Raw genomic sequence first — 24,605 nt, 5'->3', positions numbered from 1 at the left:
CATGGGTGTTTTGTCTGCATTTATGTCTATGTGAAGGAGTTGGATGCCCTGGAACTGGGGTTACAGACAGTTGTGAGCTGCCATGTGGGTGCTGGGAATAAAACCCAGGCAAAAACAGCTGGTATTCTTTACAGCTGAGCCATCTCTCCAGCCCTATCATTGGTTCTTTGTTGCTATGATAAAATGACTCTGACAAGCAACCTAAGGGAGCCAGAGAGATAGCTCAGAGGGTAAAGGTCTTGCTCTGTAACCCTGACAACCCAAGTCCAATCCCTCAGACCCACAGAAAGGCAGAAACAGAAAACAAACTACAAAGTTGTCCTCTGACCCCCACATATGTGCCATAGTACACCTTACCCACCCTCCCCCATACTAATAAGTAAAGTTTTAAAAAAGCAATTCAATGAAGAAAGGGTCTATCTTTAACTCACAGCTCCAGGTTGCAATTCACCATGGCAGAGAAGTCCCAACCTCAGGAGCTTGAAGCAGCTGGTGACATTTCATGCCCATTCTAAAGAGAGAAATCCATGCATGCATGCCATTGCCCAACTCGATTGTCCATTCTTATATAGTCCAGGATTCCCTGCCCAGGGGATGATGTCACCCATTTTAGATGGGTTTTCTCATCTCAGTCAAACCAATCAAGATAATAATAACCCCCAACAAGAATGCCCAGAGAGAGGGCTGGAGAGATGGTTCAGCAGTTAAGAGAACTGGCTGTTCTTCTAGAGGTCCTGAGTTCAATTCTCAGTAACCACAGGGTGGCTCATAGCCATCTGTAGTGAGGTCTGGTGCTCTCTTCTGGCCTGCAGGCATACATGAAGGCAGAATACTGTATGAATAATAAATAAATTAAAAAAAAAAAAAAGAATGCCCAGAGATCTATCTCCTAGATTCTAGTCTCTCAAGTTGTTGCAAGAAGTTGTCTCAAGTTGACAGTTAACATTAACATTATATTAAGGCTTATATAAAAGCTCTGCTCTTGAGCCGGGTGGTGGTGGCACACGCCTTTAATCCCAGCACTCAGGAGGCAGGCAGATCTCTGTAGATGAATTTCTAAACACTTGTTAAATAAGAAACACAGAGTCAAATACAGAGGTAATAGCCAAAGAGATCAAAGAGCCACGACTACCTTATCTTACCACCTCGCCACCATCGCTTCCACAGAGAGAGCTTCTTCCTGTGTGATTTGTGTTTTTTAATCACTTTCCTGTTCTGCCTTCTCATTGGCTGTAAGCCCAGCCACATGACTTCCTCGTCACTGCCTGTCTATACAAACCTCCAGGTCTCTATGGTTGGTACTGGGATTAAAGGCTCATGTCACCACACTTGGCTGTGTCCTTGACCACACAGAGACTCTGCCTGCCATGTGATCAGATTAAGGGCACGGGCTACCACTGCCTGACTTCTGTACCTGGCTCACTATGACCTCTGATCTCCAGGTAAACTTTATTTATTAACATACAAATAGAATCACATTTCAGCACAATTAAAATACCACAACAGATCTCTGTGCTGAGTTTGAAGGCAGCCTGCTCTACAGAGTGAATTCCAGGGCAGCCAGGGTGACACATAGAAACCCTGTCTCAAAACAGACGCACACATTGTGGAATATTACTTTAACTATGTTAAGATCTGTTACATTTGTTCATGTTGCAGAATATTACTTTAATTATGTAAAGATGAGTTACATTTGTTTATGCTACATTTGTTTAACTATGTAAATATGTGTTACATTTGTTTATGCTACATTTGTTTAACTATGTAAATATGTGTTACATTTGTTTATGCTACATTTGTTTAACTATGTAAATATGTGTTACATTTGTTTATGCTACATTTGTTTAACTATGTAAATATGTGTTACATTTGTTTATGCTACATTTGTTTAACTATGTAAATGTGTTACATTTGTTTATGCTACATTTGTTTAACTATGTAAAAGTGTTACATTTGTTTATGCTACATTTGTTTAGCTATGTAAATATGTGTTATATTTGTTTATGCTGTGTTTGTTTAAGGATGTAAATGTGTTGCTTTGCCTGCCTAAGGCATCTGATTGGTCTAATAAAAAGCTGAATGGCCAATAGCAAGGCAGCAGAGGGATAGGTGGGGCTGGTGAGCAGAAATAAGCAGAAGGAGGAATCTAGGCTGGAGAGGAGAGAGGGAGAAAGAGAGGGAGACTGGCCAGACACGGAGGAAGCAGTGGAAGTAGGATGTACAGAAAGAAGGAAAGGGGAAAAGCCTTGAGGCAAAACATAGATGAAGAGAAACAGGTTAATTTAAGTTAAAGCTACCTAGAAATGAGCACAAGCAAAGGCTGAGCTGTCATAACTAATAAAAAACAGTTTCTGTGTCATGATTTGGGGGCTGACAGCCCAAGAAAGCCTGATACACACACACACACACACACACACACACACACACACACACAGAGAGAGACAGAGACAGCAACACTTCTATCCATGAGGCTGGCTATTGGGCCAGGCTGGGCCTCCTTACAGGGTAGCAATCTGAGTACCTGCTGCCCGTCAAGGGGTTGTGTCTTCATGTTTAATTGTTTTTGTTTTGGAGCAAGATCTAGGAGCAAGGTCCTACATAGTCCAGCCTGGCCAAACTCAAACTTGAACTTGAATTTTCTGTGGTCATCTCCTAATTTAAACATTCCCTGCTGGAGGGAGGGGAGAAGTCCGTGCACCTTGCGAGATTCTCCCAAGCCCAGAAACTTAAAAGCCTCCCAAAGTTCCTCCCCAAGGTTAGAGTAAGCCTAGGAGGAGACTCTCCTGTGGAGCCTTCTGCAAGATGTGCAGGAATCTCCAGGGCTGCAGCTTTCATGACTTCTCACCCCTGTGCTGACGTGGATTTTCCAGTGATGCAGCTGTCTGAGTCACACGTGTTCCTGTAAGTAACCACAATGAACTCACAGAGTCACTGAGCTAGCCTTGTATGGGACCACTTACTCAGTCTGCAATCGGTGTTCAGTCTAGAGTCAAAACATCTCCCCCAGAAAAACTGACACAACCTGTGGAAACCCGTATATAGCTCAGGCTGGCTTTGAACTGCCGATTCTGCGCCTGCTTCTCCAGAGCCCGGATTATGGACCTATGCACTACGGACCGCTCAGGGATTACTGATCACTCTTCCTATCCAAAAGGTCATCCCCTCCTAAAACAGGCGTTGTTCGGGCTGGAGAGATGGCTCAGAGGTTAAGAGCACCGACTGCTCTTCCAGAGGTCCTGAGTTCAATTCCCAGCAACCACATGGTGGCTCACAACCATCTGTAATGAGATCTGGCACCCTCTCCTGTATATGTAATAAATAAATAAATCTTAAAAAAAAAAAAAAAAAAGAGGATAAAAAAAAAAAAAAAACAAAACAGGCGTTGTTCCAGGGCTATTTAGTCAACTCATGAACTGAGGTGTAACTTAACTAAAAAAATTTAGTTTACTCAAAACAAACTCTCAATTTTAGCGCTTGTAAGGTAGAACAAGACTTGGCTTCCAATGCAGGTTTTTTCATTTTTAGCCCCTCCCTGATTTTTTTCTTTCTTTCTTTCTTTTTTTTTTTTTTTTTTTTTTTTTTTTTGTCAAGACAGGGTTTCTCTGTGCAGCTTTGAAGCCTATCCTAGAACTCACGCTGTAGACCAGGCTGGCCTCAAACTCAGAGTTCCTCTGGCCTCTGCCTCCTGAGTGCTGGGATTAAAGGGGTGTGCCATCACACCCCGCAGGTTTCTTAAAGGTCGTGTTTTGAATATTCTTTCAGATGTTTCTAGCCCCGGAATTCTTTTTGTTTGTTTTGGTTTGGTTTTAGATAAGGTCTTAAGTAGCCCAAGCTGACCAGGAATTCAACATGTAGCTGAGGATGTTTGGAAACTCCTGACCCTCCTGTTCTCACTTCCTGAGTTCAGGGATAAAGGGACTGAATCAGAGCTCAGAGCAACAGACTCACATGGGCAGAAAGAGTCCTGATCTCTCCAGCATCTTCGATAACTGGACAACTGTGGCCATAGCTGGTATTTATATTTACCCCAAAGTTATTTTCCGGTCACTTGAGGCTAGAGAAATGGCTTAATGGTTAAAAGCACTTACTACTACTCTTTTTTTTTTTTTTAGAGACAAGGTTTCTCTGTGTATCTTTGGCTGCCCTGGATCTCTCTGTAGACTCGACTGGCCTTGAACACACAGAAATCCGTCTGCCTCTGCCTCCCAAGTGCTAGAATTAAGGGCGTGCGCCACCACACCCAGCGCAATTACTACTCTTAAAGAGGACAAGAGGTCAGTTCTTCCTCTTCAGACATTCGTGGGCACAGTGACACATATGGGTGTACATATATACATACATGCAAAATACTCAGAAACACAAAATAAATTTAAAATAATAAAACAAAATCATATATATATATATATATATATATATATATATATATATATATATATTTTATTACCTAGGCATTGTGGGACACACATTTGATCCCAGCATTTCCAAGGTAGAGACAGGAGGGAGGATCTCTGTGACTTCCAAGCCAGCCTAGTCTACATAGCAAGGTCCAGCCTAACCAGGGTTACATAGTGAGACAGTGTATAAACAAATGAATGAGTAAATCAAACAATAAATCAATAAAACCAAACTCCTTCCCGGTGCCAAGATGTGATGAAGAGCCCAGAAAGCTTAGGTTAGGGCTGTGGAGGGATGGTTGAGCCAATAAGCCGTGGGGACACCAGTAGTCCAGAGGCACAGGGAGGTTTTGGGATAGCAGGCACTTAGATCGGCTCCGTCTGCCAGGACAAATGTCTATAAAGGAAGAAACACAATGTGAGGTCTGTCTCTTTAACAGTTGAATCTCTTCCATTTCTGCCACTTGGTGGCCAGGAAGTCCCAGCCAGCTCTGTGTGGATTTACTGAAGGGACAAACTGCTGACATAATGAAGTGGCCTGAGGTGTGCTCACTCCAGCTTCCCTTGAACACAGAGAATGCAGTCCTGACTTTGCCTGGGCATGCTGGTGAGTGTTATGCCCAGATTGCAGGGACTCCCAAAAGACCACTACGGAGACCAAATCCCGCATGTAAGAGCAAAGAGCCTTTATTTCAGGCTCCAGAGCTTGGTCCCTCTGTCCGAGGCAGCAGTGAGAGCAGAGAGCCCTGAGCTCAGGTGGGTTATCTGTAAAACAAAAACAGGTGTGTGCTAGACTCAAGGACATCTGGCCACCTTATCTAATGGTTGGAATGTTTGGGATGTCAGGTACTTCCTCACCCCTGGGTGGATCCCTGGGTGGTGTCAGCTTAAGGCTTTTCCTGGATCTGAGTGTTGCCTGCCAGTAAGCCTGTTACAGAAGCTGTGTCTAGGCCCCTAAGCCTGTCATGGCTGCTGTGTGGTCAAGCTATTTTTGGGCCCCTTCACAGTGAGCACTGCCTGCCAGCATGCAAGGGTTTATTAAACCCGACAGGCTGCAGCTCCTTAAGACAGTAAATTCTTTCACTTACGCTGACCAGGGCTTAGCGTGGGGTGAGGAAAAGGAGACTCAGCAATGCACGTGAAGATGTTGGTCCTACTTTAGAAGGAGAGAAGACACAATCTCTAGATTGTCCCACTCCTGACCCTGTGCATCCCCACTCACATTTCTGAAGACAGGACATAAAGGCTAGTGTCTGATAGCACGTCCCTGGGCATTTTCAGCAGTGAATCCGAGGAAACTCTAGATTTTAGAAGCTTACATCAGACAAAGGTTTGGAGAGTTTATTCTTTAGGAGACACAACACAATTATTGCTCAGAAGAACACCCGAGTGTTACCCCAAAGGTAATTAGGTACAGAGCTCACAGAAAATGCATCCCTTGCTAAACTGACTCTCTTAAACTTAGAAAAGAGCATTCCTTACACAGCACCCCACAGTAGGATAGTAAAAAAACCTATCCCCTAAGCCTGGTCTGATTGACTTGGTCAAATGACATATAAATTAAATCCATCTGAAGAATCTGATCTCCAAATGGAATTTTTCATTTCCCTAAGACTGTAGTTTAAGAACAGCACGTGAAGTAAAAAAATAAAAGTGAGATCCCCCCGCCCCCCCCCCCCCCCCATGGCTGGTGAACTTGGCAGCTCACATGGAAAATGAGCCAGCTCTTCCCCAGCTGAACAAATTCATTCAAAATGATTTCATAGTTTCCTTCCTCTCCCTCTAGAATTCAGGAACCATTTCCCAAGGAGTCAAAAATATACATATATATTTCTGAGGTTTAACCCTTTAAGAGAAAACTATTTGGGCTTGAGAGAAAATGGCTCAGCAGCATATACTGCTCTTGCAGAGAACCAGTTCATTCCCCGGCTTCTGTGGCAGTCAGTGCTCATAATGGTGGGTATCTCCAGCTCCACAGAATCCAAAGCCCCTTCTGGCCTCCACAGGCACCTGTACCCAGGTGGCAAACACTCACTCAGACACACACCACACACTAATAATAATAATAATAATAATAATAATAATAATAATAATAATAATAAAATCTTTATAGGGCCAGAGAGATGGGTCAGTGATTAAGTGCATTTGTTGCTCTCGCAGAGGACCCAGGTTCGGTTCCCAGCATCCACATGGTCGCTCACCACCTTCTGTAACTCTAGTTCCAGGAGATCTGATGCCCTCTTCGGACCTGTGCAGGCACCAGGCACAAATGTGGAGCATAAATATACAGGCAGGCAAAATACTCATACACATAAAGTGAAAACTAAAATTAAAAAAAAAAAACTTTTAAAAAAGTTATTTTCTCTGTTTTCTAAGAGTACGTAGGATAATGCAATGGTGACCTTTAATGCAAATTCCATTGGCAGAAAGTTGGTTCAGCTTTACTTAATTGGGACTCAGGGGAAATGATTATGCCTGATATCTGAAGTTCAGTAATTGAACTAATACGATTTTTCAGATACCTTCCAGGGAAATACTAATGCAGGTGGATTAAATAATACAGGGCAATTTTGTTTTTGCCTTAGCGTTGCAAAATGAAACAAATGAATTAGGAATCACTAGTTGTTAGGGAATGTTAGCATTCAGACCCAGCCTTGGGGACTGCCCAGCATCCTGACAACACCATCTTAAATAAAGTCCTCTTTAAGAGAAAACCCCCTCCCTGCTTCTACCTTCTTCTCTCCCTCTCTCTCTTTCCACGAGGCTGCCACACACCTCCACTTTCTTCCCCCCCTTTCCTCTCCCCTCCCCCTTTAATAATAAACTTTCCCAGTGGATGTTATGTGTGCATGGTGTGAGTAACTTTCCACTGTGCCACCTTGCCGCTGGCCACGTCTGCATGGTGTGTCTCCCTCACCAACCGTGGAGCACCTTGGTTCAAACCCACCAAGACCACCTGGTGCCATCTTACAACACTAGTTGAGGACTGTTTCCTGTTGTAGTCTAGTTAGAATCTTTTGGGGATGTTGTGACAGAGCAAGGTAGTCCAGAGTTTCCTCCATGTTGTATTCTTACAGAGGCCATTTCAGGCAGGTTTAACTAGAATTTGATCTCCTTGATGGGGAATCCCATGGAAAATTGCCCCTCTCTATTCTATGTTAAACTGTGCAGAATCCCCTCCAGCTAACTGCTTATCTTTTTTTTTTTTTTTTTTTTTTTTTTTTTTGAGACAGGGTTTCTCTGTGCAACAGCCCTAGCTGTCCTGAAACTAGCTTTGTAGATAAGGCTGGCCTCACTCACAGAGATCCGCCTGTCTCTGCCTCCCAAGTGCTAGGATTAAAGGCGTGCGCCACTGCCCGGCTCTAACTGCTTATCTTAGCTTCTGTTAAATCTCTGGCTTACATGAAGGTCCCTCCACACCCCACGTTTCTTCCTCAAAAACCCTGTGTTCTGGACACCTGGGGCTACACCTGTGAGACCAAAATGAGCCATCTTAGAAATAAGACCAAAATGCTTTCACCCAAAAACTAAGGCCTAAGATTTCTCCTTCTAGGAACAGGCCAATAGTTACTGAAACAAGTCAGTCCAGATTCTAGAAACCAGGAAGTGTAAAAGTACGGAGTCACAAGGAATGCAAAAGCAAGGTTTAATTTGGAATATCCAAAACCAATACAAGCCTAGGCAGGGACTTCGTCCAGTACATCCAACACAGTGGAGACTGGAGGAAGTGCCTGCCTGTCTGCAAGCTCAGTTTTTAAAGGCAAAAGCCACAAGGTTCCATCATTTAGGGGTGCTAGTACAGGTACAATTCTGATTGGCTCGCTTCTAGGGGCTTTCTAGAAATCATAGCTTAATCTTACTTCTAAGGGGGTGGTTGCCCGCCACGATTTCTCATTGGCTGCCCTCAGGTGGGGACATTTCTGTGGTCAGTTACCCTGGAAACCAGGGACAGGACATTCCATAGTCCAGCAGTCATTACCTTGTGACTACCTTGTGACTCTGTACTTTTACACTTCCTGGTTTCTAGAATCTGGACTGGCTTTGGGGGTATAAACTCTAGGGCGTGGTTTTCTGTTTGCCTACATCACCCCAAGAGAGTGTGGTGGAATTCCCACAGCATACATCTGTAATCCCAGTAATTTGGAAGTAGAGACTAAATGATCAGGAAGAGTTCGAGGCTATCTTGAGCGACATAATGAGTTCAAAGCTAGCTTGGGATGGACATCCTGTCACCAAAAGAAGACAAGTGGGGATGCTTTGACATACCAGTAATTTAGGACTACTCTGTGACTTTGGGCACATTACTTAATTTTCCTCCTATGTAATAAAGGTTAATCTGAGAGAGCTATGAGGACTGAAAAAGAAGTCATGCTGTACAGCACTTGTCCACCATGCATAAGGGCCTATCCCTGGGGCCACGGTGTAAATACATAAACTCACACACTGAGGCTTGGTATTGTGGCACACACTTGCTGCCCCGGCCAGCGGGGTGTCAACAGGGGCGACCCACCTGCGGGAGAGAATGAAATGGATGGGGGAGACACGAAAGAAGACAGCAAGACAGTGTTATGATCAAGCTGCAAATTTTATTCTCCTCAGCAAGGCTTATATATGGAGGGGAAGGGGGCAGGAAGGAGGGAAGGGGTGCACGCCTTGCCGTACGTGCAGGTGAAGGGAGACGTGCAGGTCGTGAGGCTGCTAGGTGATAAGGCCACTAGTCAGGGCCCATTGTTCTGTTGCTATGCTACCTGACCTGTTCTTTATCTTTGGGGGCATCTGGTTAAGAGCAGGGGCTTGTTCTCTGGCCTAGCTAGTACTTTTCCATGGTTCATGTTTGGTCCCTAACAACTTGGATTCATCACCCTCTGGAGTTCTGGGTTAAGGAAATCTAAATCACAAAATTCGTCAAGAAAACTAAGGTCAGCTAGGTGTGGTAGGTAGTTGCACACCTTTGATTCCAGCAATTGAGAGGCAAAAGCAGGAGAATCTCTATGAGTTCAAGGCCAGCCTGTGCTACAGAGTGAGTTCCAGGACAGCCAGGGCTCTTATACAGAGAAACCCTGTCTCAAAAAAACCAAAAAAAAAAAAAAAAAAAAAAAAGAAAGAAAGAAAAAGAAAAAAAGAAAAAAAAAAGAAAAGAAAAATTAAGGTCAATTTTCAGGAATTGCATTAATCCATGTTGATTAAAGCAAATGGCACAATGCCGTGAACGGGGTATGACTCAGCCGGCAGAGTGCTGACTCAGCACACATGAGGCCCTGAACTCAGTCCTTAGCACCTGATAACTGAATGTGGAGACACATTACTGTAATCCAGCTCCTAGGGGACGGAGGCAGGGGGATCAGAATGTCAAGGCTAGCTTCAGGTACACAGAAAAGTGGAAGCTAGTATACACAAGGTCATGTTTAAATAAAAACGAATGCATAAATAATGAGAGTGATGTCACAGGAGAATCACCTTGGTCTGGAGGCTGAGGCATAAGGATCCCAGATTAAGCCCATCTAGGGCAATTTAGCTAGACCCTGTCTCAGAAATAAAAGACTGAGAAAAAGCCTGGGGCTATAGTTCAGTGGTCATGGTTTAGGGCTTGTACAATGTGCAAGGCGCTAGGTTTAATCTTCAGTACTTAAAAACGAATAGAAAATGCCCAGGAGGCCATCAATGCTTTGCATATTTGATGTTTTATATACATTTTTTTTTTTGTCAAGACAAGGTTTCTCTGTGAAGCCCTGACTGTCCTGGAACTCATTTTATAGAACAGGCTGGTCTCAAACTCAGAGATTCACCTGCCTCTGCCTCCTGAGTGCTGGGATCAAAGGTGTGTGTGTCACAATCCTGGCCTAATTTAAAAATTTTTAAAGTTAATGTGTGTGTGTGTGTGTGTGTGTGTGTGTGTGTGTGTGTGTGTGTGTATGCCTGCTTGTATGTCTGCCATGTGCACACAGTGCCTAAGGAGGCCAGAAGAGTGTCAAATCCCCTTGAACTGGAGTTATAAGCTGCTGTGAACTGCCCCATGGGTGCTGGGAACTGAACCCAGCTCCTCTGCAAAAGCAGCAAGTGCTCTTAACTACTGAGCCATCTCTCTGGCCCCTATTTTATTTATTTATTTATTTATTTATTTATTTATTTATTTATTTATTTATTTATTTTATTTTATTTTATTTTATTTTCCGGAGCTGAGGACCGAACCCAGGGCCTTGTGCTTGCTAGGCAAGCGCTCTACCACTGAGCTAAATCTCCAACTCCCCTGTTTGATTTTTTAAATGACATTTTTTATGTAGGGTGTGTGTGTACAGCATGCATATGGAGACCAGAGGATAATTTGTGGGAGTCATTCCTCTCCTAGCATGTGGATCCCAAGGATCAAACTCAAGTAGTCAGGCTTGGCAGCAAGCTCCTTTACCTCTGAGCCATCTTGCTGGCCTTGCTGTGTCTTCTTGTAAGATGAACACAAAGCTAAGTTCCATCAGCCCTGCCCATGTTCACTTGCAGATCCATTAATGTCCTTCTATGAAACCTCCTATTCAATGACTTAGGAACACTTTGGCTTCAGGAACTGTGATCTGTTTGGACAGGTTGACTCAATTAGGACACAAAAGGCCTATGAAACTATTGTCACAAAATTCCTCAAAATTATGCAAAAGCCAACGATCTTCTTGAGGTAGGGTTGAGATGCAAACAGAGTGGTTTTCTTTTTCTTTTCTCTGTGTCATTAAGTGTAATTGCTTCATCCTCATGATTGCTTTGAAAGAGTCAATCAGGCTTTCCTCAAAGCGGATGCTACTGCATTATGGTTGAGGTTGGCTAGAGAAGAGACCCGAGGCCTAACAGGTAGTTGGGGATCAGAAGCCCGGACAAGCTCAGGGCCCCATTGTTCAGACTGGGCCTCTGAGGGGAAACCCAGCAGTTTTAGTTAATGGAAAGTTTGTTAGGCTCATCTGTGGTGGGGCTGGGTGGGGGAGTTAAGGGGTGGGGGTTGCCTGGTAGGGTCTACTGCTCCATCAGTGGAAAGATACAGAAGGTCTTACAGGAGTGCTGCATAGGCCCCATCTACACAGCCTCCCTAAGTTTCCCAGGATACTCAGCATCATTTGAAATGACACAGCAGGACCAGGGGTGGGCACGATGGGAGATTTGCCTGTTTGAATCTTCTTGACTATAGGGGAACAGACCCTAGAGACTGGCCAGGATGTCATTCACAGGACAGGGCAACAAATTGAACTTACTGGTCCATATTTGGGTTTTTTGATTGTTTTGAGACCAGGTCTATGCAGCTCACAATGGCCTCAAACTCACTATGTGACAGAGGAAGACCTTGAACTCTTGGTCTTTTGCCTCCACTTTGAAATTGCTAGATTCACATTCCTGTGTCACCATCCTGAATTTAGATCCTTACAGACAATAAGTCAGCCAGGCATGGGCCCGAGGATCACAAAGAGTGAGTCCAGGCTACCCCATCACAAAAACACAAACAAGACAAACAAGCAAATGCCATTACTTCACCTTTGAATTTTTCTTTATTTACCATTTGTCTTAGTTAGGGTCTATCCCTCCCATTTTTTCCCCCAGTCAGGGTTTCTCTGTGTAGCTCTGGCTGTTCTGGAACTCACTCTGTAGACCAGGGTCTCACTATGTATCCCTCTATGGCCTGGGGCTCTCTATGTAGACCAGGCTAACTTTGAACTCTAGAGATTCGGCCTGAAGTAAAGGAAGTAACACCATCTTGTCATGATCTTATCCTAACTCTATTTTATGTCTGTTCAGGCATTTGTCAGGCCCTAGTTCCTGAACAGTCAGGTCTGCCTTGGCAATACATGTTGGAATTTCCATAACACTGACCATGGCCCAGATGCATAACCAAATATCTGCTGAATGAGAAGCCAAAGCAAATGTTACCACTAACAGTTCCCTAACAGACAACTGACAATGTTATTGTGGTTTTTAACTTTAAAAAATGTTCTACTCGCCAGGCGGTGGTAGCACATGACTTTAATCCCAGCACTTGGGAGGCAGAGCCAGGCGGATCTCTGTGAGTTCTAGGCCAGCCTGGGCTACAGAGCGAGATCCAGGAAAGGTGCCAAAACTACATGGAGAAACCCTGTCTCGGAAAAAAAAAAAAAAAAAGAAAGAAAAAAAGAAAGAAAGAAAGAAAGAAAGAAAGAAAGAAAGAAAGAAAGAAAGAAAGAAAACAACAAACAAATGTTCTCCTCGAGGCTGGAGAGATGTCTTAGCAGTTAAGATGGCTCCATTCCCACCACTCACAGCTGTCTGGAACTCCAGTTCCTGGGGACTTGAAACCCCCACATGGATGTACATGCAGCCAAAACACCAATGCACATAAAATACAAATAAATGAATCATTAAAAAAATGTTCTATTTGCCAGGTGGTGGTGTGTGTCTTTAATCCCAGCACTTGGGAGGCAGAGGCAGGGGATCTCTGTGAGTGTTACGCCACTAAGCAAACAGGTCACGTGCAACAGGTTTAAAGCGGGGAGGGAAGAGGCCATGTTAAAGTGGGGACATGAGAGAGGCAGGCGGGCAGACAGACAGACAGACCAGCAGGCACTTTTAAGGGGTGCATATGTCACACAGCTGGCCGTGGGAAGGCACCTGGCCATAGGCGATGACGTAATGGAACTGCTTTGGCAGAAGCTAACACATCCTGCTGTGGCTTTCTGGATTCAAATCTAAATGCCTAAATGAGGAACTGGGTCTGGAGAGATGGCTCAGTGGTTAGGAGCACTGGCTGCTCTTCCAGAGGACCTGGGTTCAATACCCAGCACCCACATGGCAGCTCACAACTGTCTGTAACTCCAGGATCCAACACCCTCACACAGACATACACACAGGCAAAACACTGATAAACTAAAAATAAATAAATTTTAAATGAGGGATTGGAGTGGTGGCCCAGAGATTTTAACAGCCTTTGCTGCTCTTTCAGAGGGCTGGAATTTGGATTATAGCATCCATGTTGTGCACATCATGACCCCCTAGTAACATTAGCCTCCAGTGGATCTGATGCCCCCTTCTGGCCCCTGTAGGAATATATATATATGTGTGTGTGTGTGTGTGTGTGTGTGTGTGTGTGTGTGTGTGTGTGTGTGTATGTGTAACATATACACATAATTTTTTTTTTCCAAGACAGGGTTTCTCTGTGTAGTTTTGGTACCTGTCCTGGATCTTGCTCTGTAGACCAGGCTGGCCTCAAACTCACAGAGATCCACCTGGCTCTGTCCCCCGGGTGCTGGGATTAAAGGCGTGTGCCACTGCTGGCCAGTTAAACAAATGTTTTAAATGAAATACTAAGAGTGTGGGGGCAGGGCAGAATCTGTCTTCTCCATGGTCCTGAACCCATGTCCAGATTAATAAGTCTGAGTCCTTGTTAGATGGTGTTATGCCCAGATCTCGGAGACCCCCAAAAGATCACCACGGAGACCGAATCCTGTATGTAAAAACAAAAAAACCTTTATTCAAACTCTGGGGCTCAGTCTCTCTGTCTGTCCCACACAGCGGTGAGAGCAGAGAGCCCTGAACTCAGGTGGGGCAGAGTTTTCATCATAGCAGAGGTTGGGGTGAGGGGATTTCCAGGGTCCAGGACCCTGACTGCCTGACAATTGTCTAGGAGTATCTGTAAAACAAAACATAGGTGTGTGCTAGACTCAAGGACATCTGGCCACCTTATCTAATGGTTGGAATGTTTGGGATGTCAGGTACTTCCTCACCCCTGGGTAGATCCCTGGGTGGTATCAGCTTAAGGCTTTTCCTGGATCTGGGTGTTGCCTGCCAGTAAGCCTGTCACAGAAGCTGTGTCTGGGCCCCTAAGCCTGTCATGGCTGCTGGGTGGTCAAGCTATTTTGGGGCCCCTTCACAGTGGCTGTGGGAATTGAGGGGTGTTTGGAGTTTTAGAGCCAATGTATAACCTCAAAACCCTGTCAGCTAATTCTAGGTATTCTAGGTAGTTTCCTCTCCCTGAAGTGTGAGAGAGAGAGTGTGCGTGTGTGTGTGTGTGTGTGTGTGTGTGTGTGTGTGTGTGTGTGTGTGAGAGAGAGAGAGAGAGAGAGAGAGAGAGAGAGAGAGAGAGAGTCCTGTAGTGCAGGCCAGCTCTTCACCTTCCTATTTCTACTTCTGAAGCTTGGGGATTATGGGCATATGCTACCACACACCAGCCCAGAGCAATCTCTCCCGCTGAAAGGTTTCCTGTCCGGCCTGTCAGCAAGGCTGGGCTTCACACATGGCTAATTTGTCGTCTTTGAAGGCAAGATCCAGCAGGCAGCAAAAAGAGCCAGCATGTGTGGAGTATCTCAAGCTGGGTGGAGCCCCTGAGCAGGACAGAATTTGTTAGAGAGAGTGGCTTTTGCCAGCCTCTCTGCAGAAAAAGCAGCTACAGTACTATCCTCTCAGCTACCTGAAATGTGTTAACAAGCAACTTGAAGCCACGGTTTTGCAGAAGCTGGCATTCTTTCCTCAGGGATCTAATCTCCCTTTCATTAAGCAGCACTTGGGTGCCTGCTCCGGCAGCACATATGCTAAAATGGGAACGGAAGATTAACATTAAAAAAGAAACATGGGGCCCGTTAAATGACCAGTGGGGTAAAGGCACTTGTCACCAAGATTGATGACTGGAGTTCCATCCCTGGGAACCTACAAATTGCCCTTTGACCTCTCCATTCATGCACCACTCGCCCCCCAAGCCCCCAAATGCCATCGAGACAGCTCAGTCTGCCACCAAGCTTGATGACAGGAGTTCAACTCCTAGAGCATATAGGATGGAAGGAGAGAACCACCCGACCTATGCCTGCTCCCTGTCATCTCCCAAGCACAAAACAATAAAAATATAAAAAATTTTTTATAAAGGGCCGGGGGTGGTGATGCCTCCAAACACTTGGAAGACAGGCAGAAGGCTTTCTGTGAGAGAAGGCCAGCCTGGTTTTTTGTTTTTTTTTTTTTATTATTATTATTAATTTTTTTGAGACAGGGTTTCTCTGTGTAGCCCTTGCTGTCCTGGAACTCACTTTGTAGACTAGGCTGGCCTCGAACTCACAGAGATCCGCCTGCCTCTGCCTCCTGAGTGCTGGGATTAAAGGTGAGCACCAGCCTGGTTTTTACGTTTAGTTCCAGGTCAGCCAGGACTACATAGTAACAGTCTAAGAAACAAAACAGAAAACCTGGGGATACTTTTGATAGTTTCCTGCTGAAAGACTGCACTTCCTAGGTGTTAGGATTCTGTCGCTCCTCCAGCTGCATGACCCCACATGCAAAGTTCAGTAGCTAAGCAAGGGGTTTACGTCTCACATCATCAGTGCGATGCGTGTTCATGCAAACGCACGCAGCAACTTGGTCACACAATCAGCGCACGGCTGGCGCAGCTCCGTGAGCCCACCTGCACATGTGCAGGGGAATCCTTAAAAAGTCGGACACAGACTCCTCCACTCTCTTCTGCTCTCTCCTCTTACCCCCGTCTCTCTCCTCCACTCGTGCCTCTTCCCAGCTCTCCCCAGGCCAGGTTACTCTCTTCTGTTTCCCCCACTCCCTACCCCTCACCCCACCCACATTAAAGCTCTGGAACTGACTGGCTTTTGTTGCGGCTCGTGACCTTTCTGGAATGGTAACCAGCGTTGCTTATCATTTTTTAAAACAACACTAGGTTCCCTTTCGGACTGTGGAAGTCATTTCTGCCCCCAACAAGGAGCTCAGTCTTATCTCCTGTAGGCATTTTGGCCATCCACACACGTGGAAAAGTACCCCCTTGCTGTGAATAGACATGATCCTGAGCCTAAGGTCAGACCAAAACTCTCTTTCTACCGGCAGTCTGTCTATAGCTGCCTTAAATAATCTTTAATAATCTAACATAATGATTCCTGAATCTTAGGTTGAAAAATTAGCAGCTCAGGCCCAATCCACGGACAAACCTCTCTGGGTCTCATAGACTCCCTGCTGCAGCCGGAGAGGACCAGGCAGGGCTGCCCATCTCTCTTCACTCTGTCTCCGCCTTTTTCTCACCTTACTGTCTTGACCTGACAGTCTGAACTTCTAGACAGGAGGCCACCCTGGATTTGACCAAAACATGAATGCAACATAGGAAAATGCCAGGACAAGGCAGCCCGATGGCCCTTAACTCAGAGGCTCCCTGGTTAGGTCTGGGAGCTCACTGGAGCTTTGTCTGTCTTATGACCCACTCGGAAGAAGAAAGCACGGGAGTCTGCACTGACTGCGAGAAACTTGGGTGGAGAATTCTAATTCTGGGATTTTCCACTGGCCTACCACTCAATCAGCAGAAAGCTCAGAGAAACTTCCCCTGGCCCTGTGGTTTCTTGACCCTGTTATTGTCGAGCATGGGGATGTCCTCTTACTTTCCAGGCATATTTCGTTTTTCAATACTAAGAGGACATTCTAAATAACTGGGTAGTGACCCTTGTTTTTCACCCTGATCCCTGGCCCCTGCCACAGATTTCAAATTCTCCATTCCAAAGTACACACCCTCAGCCTGGCTGCAGGCTAATCTAAAAAGCTCCATGTGGGAGACCTTGTTTTGAATTCACTTGTTCAGATCTTGGTCCATATCTGGCTTCAACATACATTAGACAAATGGCCACTGCTAGCCCAAATTCAGAACTTTCAATTTCTAATATCTAAACGGAGTTAGATAGCTCCACAAGATGGAATGCTAGTATGGTCTGAGGCCTCTCCCACATAACTCACAGTTCATTTTAATCTTTTTCATGACTCTGGCTTTCAGCCCCACCTAAAGCTGGAAGACCCACCACCATTTCTGCTGGGCCTCCAAACTTCTATCTATTCCTAGCTTAGAGCATAGAACTCCTTCGGCTTATGCTTTTGGCCTACTGTGTTTCTGCCTCTCCAAGACTAAAAAAAATCATGCTTGTATCTTTAACAGGTAAGAGGTAAAAGAAGTTGTGTTCTCCATTTGCAGACACGCACACAAACTGGTTACGGGTATGTAGATCACTGGGCTCAGTCTTACAGAGATTCAAATGTCTTTTGGGTAAATAATATTGAAAAAATTTTTCATGCTGTTCTACTCTATTGAAAAGGCCGGGGAGCTGGAGAAGTGGTTCAGAGGTTAAGAGCACTCACTGGCTGCTCTTCCAGAGGTCCTGAGTTCAATTCCCAGCAACCACATGGTGGCTCACAACCATCTGTAAGGGGATCTGATGCCCTCTTTCTGGATATGGGTGAAAACAAAGCACTCATATACCCAAAATAAACAAATATTTAGGAAAAAAAAAAAAAAAAAAAAGAAAAGGCTGGCTCTGGAGTTGGAATTTGACCCACCTGCTCCAGACCCAAGCATCTTTGCTTAAAACTTTCCTCCAAAGTTTCTGTCCTGGGTGAGGTGGGCTGAGAGAGGCCTCTGTAACCACCACAGCCTGCAGAGGGAGGCAAGAAGGCAGTTATGTTCAACACAACTAAGTAGCCAGCATTGATTCAAACTTTGGGAGTCTGATACTGAGTAGTTTATTTTAGGCATATTTAAGCACAGAACAATTTTGGGACAACTTTCCTGGTGATAATTAACTCAATCCCATGTGTACAATAAAATACAAAGTAAACCAAATAAAAGATAGATTGACTACATCAAAACTCTTTGTAAAGTACGTGTGACACCTCCATAGAGATGGGTTCCATAGATTGGCAAGCTCATAATAAAGGTCTTGAGGAGGATCTGGTGTGGCTGAAGCCAGAGAGAGCACAAAGGTCACCAGGCTATTAACCCCACATGCTCCCAGGCTTCTGGGTGGATCCAGCTGACGCATCCCTTCCTTTGAAGGAACCCTAGTGCTTGTCTGTGAGCACAAGGACTTCCTTGCCTCCCACAGTGGTCACCTGACTCTATGATAGGAGAAAGAGGAGAAAAAGCAAACAGCCTAAAAAAAGATACCATCTGCTTAAAAACAGCTAAAAAGGAAACTATTCCCAATAGGGATTATGGCTGCTTATCTCACATTCCTTTTCTTGGTTTTGTTTAACTCTAAATAACGTCTCTCTTATATCTATTGCTAAAACTTTTGCTAAAGTATATATATATTTTTTTAAATTTCAGGATTTGTAAGCCCATTTTATGAAATTTTTTGTATTTTAGGATTTGTAAGTTCACTGGGTATGGTGTTAAAAAAATCTGTAAAATCTGTAACAAAAAAGTTACCTTAAAACTTGTAAGACGAGCCGGGTGGTGGTAGTACACACCTTTAATCCCAGCATTCTGCAGGCAGAGGCAAGTGGATCTCTGTGAATTTGAGGTCAGTCTGGTCTACAGAGAGTGAGTTCCAGGAAGGGCTCCAAAGCTACCCTGTCTAAAAAAAAAACCTTGTAAGATGAGGGGCTGATTGTAAGAAAATCTACACATATGTAATCTTAATTTGCTACAAAGTGCATGTATGTAAATTGGATTCAAGTTTTTTGTTTGTTTTTAAATGAGATTGTGTGTGCCTGATGGGTTCACCTTAAAGTAGCAGTAAATAACATGTGGATTGCCCCATCTGAAATGATGATCTAGCAACCATGGTAACAAAAATCTGTATTGTTATGTTTTCAAATACTGCATATGGTCATTTAAGGTTTTAGACTTTTACCTGTTGATATGAATTCACAACACACCCCCACGGTTGGGCATGGTCGTGCATGCCCAGCGGGACCTAGTCACTTCCTCATAGTCATTTCTGGGTCAAACATCTCGAGTGACCCAGGACTGTGGCTTTGCGTGCAACACAACCACGTGATCTATGCACATGCATAGAACAGTCACATGGGCCTGTGTGCGCAGGCGCAGCCCAGCCTTTATAAGCCTGTGCCATGATCCCCAGGGCCCCCTCACTCATGTGTCTTTCCGCAGGCCTGTGCACATCTGTCCCTCTCCCTTATCTTAATAAGGGTTTCTCTGTGTAGCTTTATGCCTTTCCTGGAACTTTCTTTGGAGACCAGGCTGGCCTCGAACTCACAGAGATCTGCCTGCTTCTGCCTCCTGAGTGCTAGGATTAAAGGCTTGCGCCACCGCCGCCTAACTAACTCTTGTTAGTGGATTCTGTCATGTTTCATGACTTTTCCTCGCAGGGTAAGAGCACCGCAAAAACAACACCTATCTAATTGTTTCTAACCAAAAATTGTGTTTTATTTGAGATAGTGTTTTTGCTCGTTAAATAGTAGTTGATACTGTAAATATTTAAAACAGATATACAAAGTCCACTGTATGTGAAAGCAAGAAATACCACTTAGATGCTTTCTATTCAGAACCATTCCTTGCGTGCTGACTTTAACTGACTTCTTTTACAAAGCTTCTGGGTGCTTGCTCCTTATGCAGCAATCTGGTGTAAACACACAGCTGATTCCAGTCACCCCATCCTTCTAGCACATGAGCCAGCCAGTTGTAGAATTGCATTTAACTTAATAATCTTGATATAAAAAAGTTTTCCTCATATAAATGTCTCTTAATGTTCCCCACAGTGTTATACAGTTGTTACTGCTGACATGTTCTGATCTTTGCCAAATGTTGAGTTTATCATGACCCCTTGGATAGACCCTCTTCTGAGGCATTCTAACTGCTGCTCATCAACCATATGTCTGCCTTGAAGCAGTTACCAAGAGACTGACACCCCCAGACCCCTAAAAGCAGTTTGGTTCCCTCTAAAAGGGGACTAATGGGCCATGGGCCATCCAACTCATCCCTCTTCTTGCCACTCTGGATATTGTTTTGGGGACCCAGAACTAAAGCAGTTGGACTGAAGCCTTTTTTTGCGACAATTAACCTGTCTCACCAGCTCAGATCAGCTTAACATCCTCCAGGGCCAGCTCAACTCTGTGACTGCTGCAGTACTCCCAAGGTGAAAAAAGACCAGACCTGACTGCTGCCAAGGAGTCAGATCTGTGCCCTCCTTGAACAATGCTGCTTCCACGCCGCCAACAAATCCTAACTGGTTTGAAATGGTGCCTAGAGACACAGGGACCAGATTTTTTAAAACTTCCTTCTGGTTCCCTCCCACTCTGGCTCCTCCCCACTCTTTCCTTCTTGTCCTCACACCCATGCTTTTACCCTGTTTTAAATGTTTTACTTACTGAACTTCACCCTAGACCCAAACACAATGTTCCACACAAGCTCTCCTGATAGCTCACACCCTCTCATAGCTCCGATTGCTCCTTATACATCTGTGTGGTGGTTTGAATGAAAATGGCCCCCACAGACTAATAGGGAGTGATATTATTGGAGGTGTGGTCTTGTTGGAGGGACTGTGTCACAGGGGTGTGGGGTGGGGTGGGGTTTTGAGATTTCGGCTCAACCCAGACCCAGTGTCACTCTATTCCTGCTGCCTGCTGAGCTGGATGTAGATCTCTGCTCCTTCTCCAGCACCACATCTGCCCGCATGCTGTCATGCTTCCCACCATGATGATAGTGGACCAAACCTCTGAACTGTAAGTCAGTCCCAATTAGATGCTTTCCTTTCTAAGAGTTGCTGTGGGTGGTCATGGTGTCTCTCCACAGCAGTAGAAACCTAATTAAGACAGTCTGCAAAAAGACCTTTCACCCTCTCACCCCGGGCTGATACAAGTCTTTACATCAGTCCTCTACCTCCTCCTGTTCCCTTCCTTTGGCACTCTGTAGCTCCCTGCCACTTCTGCTAGCTCATCTCAATTCATTCCTGCCAATGGGACCAGTCACGGCCACCCTGAATCAACTCTATGTCCATTTCCTCTCAGAGGCCCACTCCATTTCTCCCACCCTTTTGCCTCCTTGTCCCTCAGCCTTCCCAGAAAATCTCTTAGTTCCACTCTGTAACCAGTCATCTGCTTACAGGAACTCAGAGAGATCCGCCTGCCTCTGTCTCCCAGTGCTGGGATTAAAGGCATGTGCTGTGGATATCGCGCTGTATGCTGTGAATGTGGTGCTCTGATTGGTTAATAAATAAAGTGCTGATTGGTCAGTAGCCAAGCAAGAAGTATAGGTGGGACAAAGAAAGAGGAGAATTCTGGGAACAGGAAGGCTGAGGAGTCACCAACCAGACACAGAGGAAGCAAGATGTGAAGGCAGAACTGGGAAGAGGTATCAAGCCACGTGGCTAAACATAAATAAAAATTATGGGTTAATTTAAGTGTAAGATCTGGCTAGCAAGAAGCCTGAGTCATTAGGTCAAACAGTTTTAATTAATATAAGCATCTGTGTGTTTACTTGGGTCTGGGTGGGACTGGAGAAAACTCCAGCTACAGGTGTGTGCCACCACCATGCAGTGAGGACCCCCCCTCTTTAATGGACTCAGAACCACCCCCTCCAACAAAGACCCTCCTTAGCAGAAAACAGCTATAAACCCCTGCCCTGCATTTTTTATATTCTCTGAGTTAGGAATGACTCTCCTGCAGAAAAACTACACCTCCCAGCTTCCCTTGTGGACTACGTAAGTAATTGGCTACATCTCCTAGCTTCTGTAGCCGTGTAAGTCTTTTCTGCCCTGTAAGAGGAGGCACCCCATCTTCCTCTGACAAAAGTGTCCCCTCACTGTGAAAAGCATGGTCCTGCCTAAGGTCGGCCCAAGCCTGTCTGCCTCCCTTCTCTGCAGCTGCCTGAAGCAGCCAACAGCTGCAGCATGTGCCCTGCAGGGGTATGTCAAAAGCCTCTTAGATGGAGACCTTAGGAAAGAGCCGAGACAGGGCCTGTACCCAGAGACCGGGCAGCACTGAGCGGTGCACACACAGGAACATCAGTCCCGCGCTATCCGATGCTGAAGAGAGCTGCCACAGGCTCGAACCCATGGCATGGCTAGTTCTGCCAGCTGTATTACCCTTGGTCTTTTCAAGTTTCTGGTCGACTTTTCAATGTGAATTACTTTATAATTAAAACTTCAAAATTGACAAATGAAAAAAAAAATGCCTACTTTAAAAATCCAAACCACATCCTACAGATATAACCAGTGCATGACGAATTCAAGGAAATTTTGGGAAGACTCCAAAGTACTTTACTTTAGCATAACAAAAAAGTTTCTGCATTCAGTGACTCAATTTGGGGCAGGGGGTCAGGCAGCTCAGTTGGCAGATTGCGAGCATCCAGGAAGCACTGAGTCTGTTCCCCAGGACCACACGAGATGGGTCATGGTGGTGCAGGTCTCCAAGGCAGAGTCAGAAGTGATTGAATCTGCTAGATAGGCTTCCAAAGTTCCTATAACACTGAAGATGATTTACAGAAATTACATCGAGTATTCGACCTTAGGAAAATCTGTGGGGCAGAGCTAGAGGCATTGCTCAGGTTAAGAACACTTGCTGTTCTTCTAGTGGACCCAGGTTTGGTTCCCAACACCCACATGGGGCAGATCGCAATCACTTGAAATTAGTTTAAGGTGATCAGAAGCCTTCTGGCTAAGGGCACATTCACACACGTGGTGTACATACATATACTTAGAAATATACAGGTAAGATAAAATAAGTAGGGTCTGGAGAGATGTCAGGGATTAAGGGTGTATACTGTCTTTCTGGAAGACCCAAGTTCGGTGACCAGCACCCATGTCAGGCAGTGTGAGAACGAAAGCTATGTTTTAAGTTTGAATTACTGTGCCTAAGAGAGCCATGAAACGAAAATGCCTCTGACCTATAAGCCCTTGCCCAAGGACAGGTACTTCCTGAAGTGCTGGAGGTTGTTGTTCATGTGAGATAACAAGCCACATGTTTTCACTTCCCTAAACAAGTTTGTTTGACCTAATTGCACCAGATGTGCTTGACCACACGTAGGTGGGAGGTACGTGGGCAGGAAACGCATCAGGATGTATGCTTACCCCAGTTTGGATGTAGGTGGGAAGTACTTAGCCTTCTGGTTTTGCCTTTATAAGCACCTGGCTAACATAGTTCATGGCCGTCTTCTGGAAACCCCAGAACAGACTAGCCAGAGTCCATCATCTTGGCTGATATTTGATTAAAGCTTGCTTCAATTTGGCTCAAAACTGTGGTAGTGGGAATAACAGTAGCTCAGAACTTCCTGTAACTCCAGTTCCAGGAGGATCTGACGTCTATTGCCTCGGTGGGATCCTGGACTTGTGTGTACAAACATACACAAACACACTTAAAGATAATAAGCAAACCTTTAAAAAAAAAAAGAAAAAGAGACCCTCCCTCCCCAAACTCAAACCCTCAAAAAAGCCCGAAGAATCCCTGGAGAAAAACCAAACCATTTCTCATCATCACAAAGCTGCCTTCGATCATGTTATGACTGAGGGGGCGTGGTCTGAGACTTTTGTTTGACACTGTTACATAAAGGTACGGTGTTTACAGATTCTGAGCTTGCAACACTGTTCTGACCTGTTTTCACTGACCTACACACTCCGGCTAAGCACACTGTTAGTTTGTTTCCTTTTGCAGTGCATGCGTTTTTATTCATCTGCATTTTGAATTAAGTCTACATCCTCTTTAGTGTACCATGGGATGGATGGGGGACTGCCTTGACCAGGGCCAACTTGGTTGGAGCTCTCCTGCAGGGGAATCCAGAGAGCATCGCATTTCCTTGTACTCTGTGAACAATACACAGTGTGAACAAAAGGCTGGAGAGGAAGGAAACGTAATTGATTCTGAAGGGCGTGAACATCTGCAAAGAATGTATTCTAAAGAAACCATCTCTGAGGGCCCCACTCAAGAGAAACTGTGTCTAGTTCCCCAGGCAGAGAAGCAGCCCCTCCCCCCATGTTCAGCCCCACTGGGACTGCAGCATGGAGACATGGAGACAGGGTAGGAGACTTCACAAAACTAACTCCGCCCATTGGTGATGAGCTGATGGATTTATGCGAAGTCAGAACAATGATATGGTGGTCTACACTGTGTCATGAAGTGGATGACCGTGGTCAGCACCATTTTCTTCTCTGGCCTCAGGTTCCTTTACTCTGTCATGGGAGGGCTGGACACACAAGGCCTTTTAATGGTGCTGCCCAGGGAGGCAGGATTAACAGCCACTTTTCACTTGGGTCTCTGATTTTTTTTCCCCCTCTTTTCTTTTTCTGGTGTTGAGAATTAATCATATGGACTCATACATGCTGGGAAAGTGCTCAACCTCTGGGCTACATTTCAGGTCTCAGATTCTCCATTTTAAATGACAAGAAAAAAAGACTCTAGCCAGATGTGGTGGCGCACACCTCTAAATTCCAACACTTGGGAATCAGAGGCAGGCTGTCTTTCAAAGCCAGAGCTACATAGTGAAACCCTGGGGGCTAGGGGAAAAGAGAGAAAAAAAAT

The sequence above is a fragment of the Peromyscus eremicus genome, chromosome 3 (assembly GCF_949786415.1).
Source record: "Peromyscus eremicus chromosome 3, PerEre_H2_v1, whole genome shotgun sequence".
Taxonomy (NCBI): Eukaryota; Metazoa; Chordata; class Mammalia; order Rodentia; family Cricetidae; genus Peromyscus; species Peromyscus eremicus.
This window is presented reverse-complemented; position numbering follows the sequence as displayed.